This window comes from Natator depressus, chromosome 13 (genome assembly GCF_965152275.1).
Source record: "Natator depressus isolate rNatDep1 chromosome 13, rNatDep2.hap1, whole genome shotgun sequence".
Lineage (NCBI taxonomy): Eukaryota > Metazoa > Chordata > Testudines > Cheloniidae > Natator > Natator depressus.
In genome coordinates, this window is record NC_134246.1 from 38,755,726 (window position 1) to 38,764,149 (window position 8,424).

At 50.1% G+C, this 8,424-nt stretch overlaps 1 pseudogene; it reads right to left on the minus strand.

Moving 5' to 3' along the window:
* Window positions 1-1,592: 1,592 nt before the first annotated feature.
* On the minus strand, window positions 1,593-7,217 carry LOC141997637 (uncharacterized; annotated as a pseudogene).
* Window positions 7,218-8,424: the final 1,207 nt, after the last annotated feature.

Below are 8,424 nucleotides of genomic sequence, written 5' to 3' on the forward strand. Positions count from 1 at the left end.
AAAGAGAGGTTGTTAATATCGACATAAAAGCAGAGGTAAGAAACTATTCTTCTAACTTTGTCAGTTATTCAGAGGAGGAAAATACCTTCCAAAGCTGCTGCGGCGAAAAATAAAAGGAGCAAAAATCGCATTTTCCCGGGTGTTGGAGGGGAAAGTTCTCAGGGGACTGGCTGGTCACTGCACAGACCCAGGGGGCTGCGGATTGTGTCTCCGGCTGCAGCCTGGGCAGGGAGAGGGACACATTTAAACAGGAAACTAACTCCCGCATTTGCATGCCCCGCTCCTTATAAGAGACATACACTCTTACCCTTACTATTTTGCGTGATTAACTATCGGTGCAGACGGCCCCTTTCTCTGTGCTGTACAGCCCCTGGACGGCCGGGATACTGTTATCCCGGGGAGGACTAAAGTGATCTCTCACCCCTCAACACCATCTTATGGCCTGACAGAGCATGTTTCGGGTGGTTCAGTGCAGGACACCCCTTGTTCTTCATGCCCTTGGGATTAGAGGGTTGGAGAGAAAAATATTTGGCAGGAGAACGGGGGCGGTGCATGTGAGACTCTCTGGGTCCAAGAGGAAATTGAGGCACGCTTGTTTATAACAATGGAAGTCCTGGCAGTTAAAATTCAGGGGTTGCCTAATCTAGGATGGGACTTTCACGGAAGGATGAAGGGAGCACTGGGCTCTATGTTATTCAGTAGAAGCCGCGTTCTGGTCTCTCTCCATTCCGGGGTCTTTTTCTCCTTCTGCCTCAGCCTCTGCCTGCAATTGCAGTGACCCCGATCTTAGAGCCCTTGGTCACGTGACTGTCCCCATTGACCTGAGGACCACCGCTGGGCTGGGTGATGTCATCAAGGGCTGAGGGGCGGGGTCTTCTATCTCCATGGTGAAATTAAGAAATTGCAGACATTTATTGTGGGTCGCGATGCCTCAGCAACACCCATTGGTACCAGCTGAGACTCAGGACTTTGATTCACAGATGTCAGTGGGGTGAAAAGAATCCCTAAATCCCTTTGGAAAGTCGCAGCTGTGCCCATATTCCCAGGCTCTGTCAGTGGGGCTTAGTCAGGCGTTGGGTGATCTCTGCCCCACAGCCCCACCCGGACTCTGCATTGCCCATTTGCATGTCCCGGAGTCCGTCCCTCCTCTTTGAACCAGGGGCTGTGATAGTTCCCCGGCCTTGTGGGGACAAAGGCAATAAGTGCTTGTGAAGGGCGGAGACGCCAAGGTGAGGGGCCCCACACCGGTTATAATGTACTAATCACCCTCTGTGGCGTTAATGCGCTAAACATCCCCTTTTGCTTAAAGGGCCAGATCCTCACGGGTGTAAATCGAGAGTAACTCGAACCTAATGAAAGCAGTTGTGTGACTTTACACTGGCTGAGGATTTCTCCCCATGAGGAATTCGCTCCATCCATTGGGTTTGATGCAAACCCCATTGGGCACTCCAGCCCCTTCCGGGGGGCCAGACGGATCCATCCAATCCATGAGATAACTGGTGACGGTGAACCCGAAGGCTCCAGGCTTTTTCCAACCCCTCCGGACTCCACCAGCAGGACCCGCAGCCTGGCCGCTGAAAATAGAGATTTCTTTAGACCCCTGATTCTATCACGCTCAGGAACCCGGAGGGGAGTACACTTTGTTCTTTAATAGTTACCTGGGAGAATTGACAGAGTGAGAATTAAGTTCAGCCAAACTCTCATCTTCCTGGGTTTTGTGTAAGAAATTCCGAGGGGAAGAGTGAAAGTGAGAGTGTGGAAAAACCTGCGCCTTCTTCTGGGAGGAGCTGCAGGGCCAGAGACTTGGCAGGATTTAAACAAGCTGATTAGCTCTTGATTTGCATAGAGACCCCTTCATATAAGAGAGAGGTTCCTCTGGCTAAGCACCGTGAGCGGGGATAGACAGATAGATTAGATTAGATAGGAAGGATGACTGTTGATGGATGGATAGATGGGGTGGGGGTGGGGGGTGTATGGGGAAACAGATATTTGGCAAGGGAATGTTAAATAGCCGGATTTACTGAGTGGTGCTCAGACGGTAAGGATGGATAATTGAATCCATAATGCGCCATGGTACTAGGCTCTCAGACTGTCTGGAGACCAGTTCATTGCTGAGGTTAATCGGAGTGAGACAATGGACGGGGCAGGGAGTGGAATACATGTGTAATATCTTAAACATGTCCCACACAGCTCTCTCGCGTTGACGAATAGGGATTCGGTTCCCTTTATAGATGCCAGGGTTTGTGTTTTCACCTATGCTGCTTTCCATCCTCACACGTTTCAGAGAACTGAGAGGCGAACATGGGAATATCTGGAGTTCTCTTGGACAGATAATAATTCCTTTGAACCCAAACCAATGTCTGTAATATAATATCTGGGACCGAGTGAATCCCCAACACAGCCAGTGCGGGACACCCGGTTCCCGGTATCTCCGCCTCCCGTGGATCTAGATCTGACTGTACAGCCGGGTTCGTTTCCCCCATTTCAAACGGAGGAAATTGCTTTCTCTTGTGGGCTCCCAGCGCGCGGATTGGCAGCATGAAACCAGCCGGGACTTTCTCTGGTAACCGCCACAGGAGGTTTTCGTCTGAGCTCAGACCGGCTTCCCCTCACTGTGCAGGGGGTGTGTCTGGCACAGCGATAGCGGGCGGTGTCCTCGGGCTTCAGGCCGGTCAGTTGCAGACACAGCAGGTTGCTGGGATGGTCCCTGGAGATGGTGAATCGCCCTTTGGCTGCATCAGCCTCCCAAGTGGTAGTCCCGCTGCAGCTGCTGGTATGGGAGACCCACTCCAGCCCTTCCCGGGAGCCTGACAGACCCACTCCATGAACTAATCCGTGAAGGGGAACCCGCAGGCTTTGCGGGAGAGGCGGAGAGAGTCTCCGGGCTTTTTCACACCCCCTCCGGACTCCACCAGCTGCACCTGTGACGGGACACCTGCAAATAAGGACACGTCAGGCATCAGACGATTCTGCTGGAGAAGAAACCTGGGGATGCCCCGCTCTTGCTGGGGAGTAAATCACCTCTGAGCTCTGCCAGAGAGAGACGCCAGCGTCTCGTGTCTCTGCCCGTGTCGGGTGTTCTCGGGAGATGACCGCTGCGGCTCAGGGCTGTGGCTTTTCAGTGCTAGGGTTGCAGGGCCTGGGGAATGGCAGAGTTTTACGCAGCGAGCTGAGTCACCGCGTTTGCATACACTGGCTTTTTGTAAGGGGCTGATAAATTCATCCTCTGCTTGACTTGAAATCCCCAACTCAGAGCTCAAATAGGAGAGTGATTTATCCAGAAATCTGGCTCTGGCTGAGTGACTTTGTCCATAACACATTACCTGTTAAACTGATCAGCGAGATGGTAAATTGTTAAGATAACATCCTCAGCAGAGTGACAAGTATCAGAGGGGTAGCCATGTTAGTCTGTCTCCACAAAACCAATGAGGAATTCTCTGGCACCTTAAAAACTAATAAGGCTTTGTCTACACTACAAAATTACTCCGATTTCACAGAAGTTGATTTTGGGGAACAGATTGTATAAAGTCAAGTGCACGCATCCACACTAAGCACGTTAATTCGGTGGCAGTACCGTGGCAAGCGTCTGAGCGGTGCACTGTGGGTAGCTATCCCACAGTTCCCATGGTCCCTGCTGGCCATTGGAATTCTGGGATGAGCTCCCAATGCCTGATGGGGCCAAAAATTTGTCATGGATGGTTATGGGTAAATGTCATCAGTCAGCCCTCCCTCTGTGAAAGCAACGGCAGACAATCATTTTGCACCCTTTTCCCTGGATTGCCTGAGCAGACGCCATTGCATGGCAAGCATGGAGCCCGTTCAGCTCACCGCAGCAGTTATGACCATTGTAAACACCTCATGCATTATCGTGCAGTTTATGCAGAACCAGCACCTGAAAAACCAGGTGAGGAGGCAACAGAAGCACGGTGATGGGGACATCAACACAGATTTTTCTAAAACCACAGTCCCTGGCAATTTGGAGATCATGGTGTTAATGGGGCAGGCTCATGCCGTGAAAAGCTGATTCTGGGCCCAGCAAAAAGCACAGATTAGTAGGACCGCATAGTGTTGCAGGTCTGGGATCATTCCCAGTGGCTCCAAAACATTTGCATGCGTAAGAGCACTTTTATGGAACTTTGTGACTTGCTTTCCCTGGCCCTGAAGTGCCAGAATACCAAGATGAAAGCAGCCCTCACAATTGAGAAGCAAGTGGCAATAGCCCTGTGGAAGCTTGCAATGCCAGACAGCTACCGGTCAGTCGGGAATCAATTTGGAGTGGGCAAATCTACTGTGGGGGTTGCTGTGATGCAAGTAGCCAAGGCAATCATTGAGCTGCTGCTATCAAAGGTAGTGACTCTGGGAAATGTGCAGGTCATACTAGATGGCTTTGCTGCAATGGGATTCCCTAACTGTGGTGGGGCGATAGATGGAGCGCATATCCCTATCTTGGGACCGGATCACCAAGGCAGCCAGTACATAAACCGCAAGGGGTACTTTTCAATGGTGCCGCAAGCACTGGTGGATCACAAGGGACGTTTCACCAACATCAATGTGGGATGGCCGGGAAAGGTTCATGATGCTCGCGTCTTCAGGAACTCTGGTCTATTTAAATGGCTGCAGGAAGGGATTTACTTCCCAGAGCAGAAAATAACTGCTGGGGATGTTGAAATGCCTATAGTTATTCTTGGGGACCCAGCCTACCCCTTAATGCCCTGGCTCATGAAGCCATACACAGGCACCCTGAACAGTAGTAAGGAGCTGTTCAGCTATCACCTGAGCAAGTGCAGAATGGTGGTAGAGTGTGCATTTGGACGTTTAAAGGGTCGCTGGTGCAGTTTACTGACTCGATCAGACATCAGCTAAACCAATATTCCCATTGTTATTGCTGCTTGCTGTGCGCTCCACAATCTCTGTGAGAGTAAGGGGGAGATCTTTATGGCGGGGTGGGAGGTTGAGGCAAATCGTCTGGCTGCTGAATACATGCAACCAGACACCAAGGCGATTCGAAGAGCACAGGAGGAAGCACTGCGCATCATCACTCCTTGATGAAAACCTGCCCCCTTGGTTGACTCTAATTCCCTGTAAGCCACCCGCCCTCCCACCTCCTATCACAGCTTGCTTGCAAAGGAAATAAAGTCACTATCATTTAAAAACCATGTATTCTTTATTAATTGATTATAAAAATAGGGAGATAACTCACAAGGTAGCCTGGGTGGGGTGTGGGAGGAGGGTAGGAGGGAAGGAAACGGCCACTTCAAAACTTGTTGAATGACAGCCTTCTGTTGCTTGGGCTGTCCATTGGGGTGGAGTGGTTGGGTGCCCGGAGCCTCCCCCTCACCCCGCGTTCTTGGGCGTCTGGGTGAGGAGGCCATGGAACTTGGAGAGGAGGGAGAGTGGTTAAGCAGGGGCTGCAGCGGCAGTCTGTGATCCTGATGCCATTCCTGAACCTCCACCAGATGCCGGAGCATGTCCGTTTGATCCCGCAGTAGCCCCAACTTTGCATCCTGCCTCCTCTGATCTTCCTGCCATCACCTCTCATCTTGATCATCCCTCCTGTCCTTACATTCATTGGCCACTTTCCTGTACTGTGCTACTGTGTCCCTCCACACATTCTGCTGAGCTCTGTCAGTGCCGGATGACTGCATGAGCTCAGAGAACATGTCATTGCGTGTGCGTTTTTTTCACCGCCTTATCTGAGAGAGACTTTGGGACGACAGAGGGAGGCTTGAAACATTTGCAGCTGCTGGGGGAAAAAAAGGGAATGAAGTATTTAAAAAGATACATTTTACAGAACAATGGCTCTACTCTTTCACAGTGAACAACACTATTCACATTACATAGCAGATGTGATTTTGGTACCTGGTCGCATTTCGCATCTTATATTGAGTGCCTGTGGCTTTGATGTTAGAGATCACACACGCAGGGCCGGGCAACAGATTTCGGCTTGCATGCAGCCATGGTAAGCCACAATCTTTCGGCTTCTGCAACCTTCATAACAGCAGCGCCCTCCTTTCCCATACCAAGCAAAGCCCATTGAGTTGGCCATTTAGTGCTGCGGTTTTCCTGTTAACGTGCAGCAGCAGAAACCAATCTAATTATCTGGGATTGCTTAACCCCTCCCACCACCGTGTGGCTGGTATCAGGGAAGATCCCTGCTAGCCAAACGCGAACAGCTCAGCGCCAATGCCCCTCCCCCTCGCATGGCTAACTGTGGGGAGGATTTCTTTTCAGCCATAGGCAAACAGCCCAGTAGGAACGGGCACTTCTGAATGTCCCCTTAATAAAATTCCCCTATTTCAACCAGGTTACCATGAACAATATCACTCTCATGAGGATAACACAGAGAGATAAAGAATGGATGTTGCTTGAATGCCCGCAAATACCGGGACCATACGCTGCCAGGCTTTGTCATGCAATGATACCAGATTACTTGCTACTAGCATGGCGTGGTAAAGTGTCCTACCATGGAGGATGGAATAAGGCTGCTCTCCCCAGAAACCTTCTGCAAAGGCTTTTAGAGTACCTCCAGGAGAGCTTCATGGAGATGTCCCTGGAGGATTTCCACTCCATCCCCAGACATGTTGACAGACTTTTCCAGTAGCAGTACTGGCCACGAATGCATCCCAAGTCCTCAGGGCTACTTAATCATTAAAAAAGTTTGCTTTTAAAACATGTATTAGATTTTAAAAGGTACACTCACCAGAGGTCCCTTCTCCGGCTTCGTTGGGTTGGGAGGGTCTTTCAGTCCAGGTGATAAAAAGATCCTGGCTGTCAGGGAGAACGGTGTTCTGTGTGCTCTGCTCAAGCTCGTCCTCCTCCTCCTCATCTTCCCCATCCCCAGAATCCTCAGTCATGGTGGAGAGTACCCCATCATCAGAGTCCATGGACAGGGGTGGGTTAGTGGTGGTGGCCCCCCGCAGAATAGCATGCAGCTCAGCGTTGAAGAGGCATGTCTGGGGATCTGTCCCTGAGCATCTGTTTGATTCTTTGGTTTTCTGGAACACTTGTCTGAGCTCCCTACATTTCACGTGGCACTGTGTTGCGTCCCTGCTGTAGCCTCTGTCCATCATGGCCTTGGAGATTTTTTGAAATGTTTTGGCATTTCGTCTTTTGGAACGGAGTTCTTATAGCATGGATTCATCTCCCCATACAGCAATCAGATCCAGTACCTCCCGTTCGGTCCATGCTGGAGCTCTTTTTCGATTCTGGGACAGCATGATTACCTGTGCTGATGAGCTCTGCATGGTCAACTGTGCTGATGAGCTCACCTGGCCAAACAGGAAATGAGATTCAAAAGTTCCCCGGGGCTTTTTCTGTACACCTGGCCAGTGCATCTGAGTTGAGAGTGCTGTCCAGAGCGGTGACTGTGGGAGAGCTCCTGGAGGCCAATACCGTCGAATTGCATCCACACCAACCCTAATTCGAAATGGTGATGTCGATTTCAGCGTTAATCCCCTCGTTGGGGAGGAGTACAGAAATCGATTTTAAGAGCCCTTTATGTTGACAAAAATGGCTTCGTTGTGTGGACGGGTGCAGGGTTAGTTTAATTTAATGCTGCTAAATTCGACATAAACTCGTAGTGTAGACCAGGCCTATAGATTTATTTGGGCATAAGCTTTTGCTGAAGAAGTGGGTTTTTTACCCATGAAATCGTATGCCCAAATAAATCTGTTAGTCTTTAAGGTGCTACAAGACTCCTTGCTGTCTTTATCCTTAGCAGAGAACTTTTCGGCCTTTATCATTGAAATATGAATTTGCTTAGTGTGCCCATGGGCCAAGATTATAAAAAAAATGACTAATTGTTTTAGCTGCCTCAATTTTTAATTGTTGAGTGTGAGGGGCCTTCAAAGGAGATTGGCTTTCAGAGTCTGGGTGTGTCGTAAATTCTCATGAGAAAGCCCCTGCAGCAATTCTATGTTGGGCACCCAACATTTAATACACATAAAACGCTTATGAAAATAGTATCCACTTTCAGAGAAAGTTGGTGTCTGTACAAACGACAGAACAAGGGCTGAGAAAGTTGAGCTCGGCAGGTGCATAGCCCCTTGTTTTGGGCCAGCCCCAGAGGGGTGAATTTCACCCACACTAAATTATCAAGGAACAGGCTGAGGGGGAAGAGATGCAACCTGCTCCCCGCCTTGCCGGCATAGAGCCACCATGCCGCGTTAGCTCGTAGCTCTGAATAAAGTGTGCTGTTCTGCTCATGACACACACGTTGTGATCCACCCAACAGAGCGACTGGGTCTGAGACCTGTGCAACTCTGGGCCTAGATTCTACAGCCAGCAGGAGATAAAAAGGCTCTTGATTTCTATTCTCAGATGTGGTCTGGAAGAACTGTCTACTTGTTGCAGCGAGAGTGTCAGTGGAGATTCCCCCCTTCAATTCTCAGCGGAACGGCAGATGAAATGGTAGAGCAGGAGATG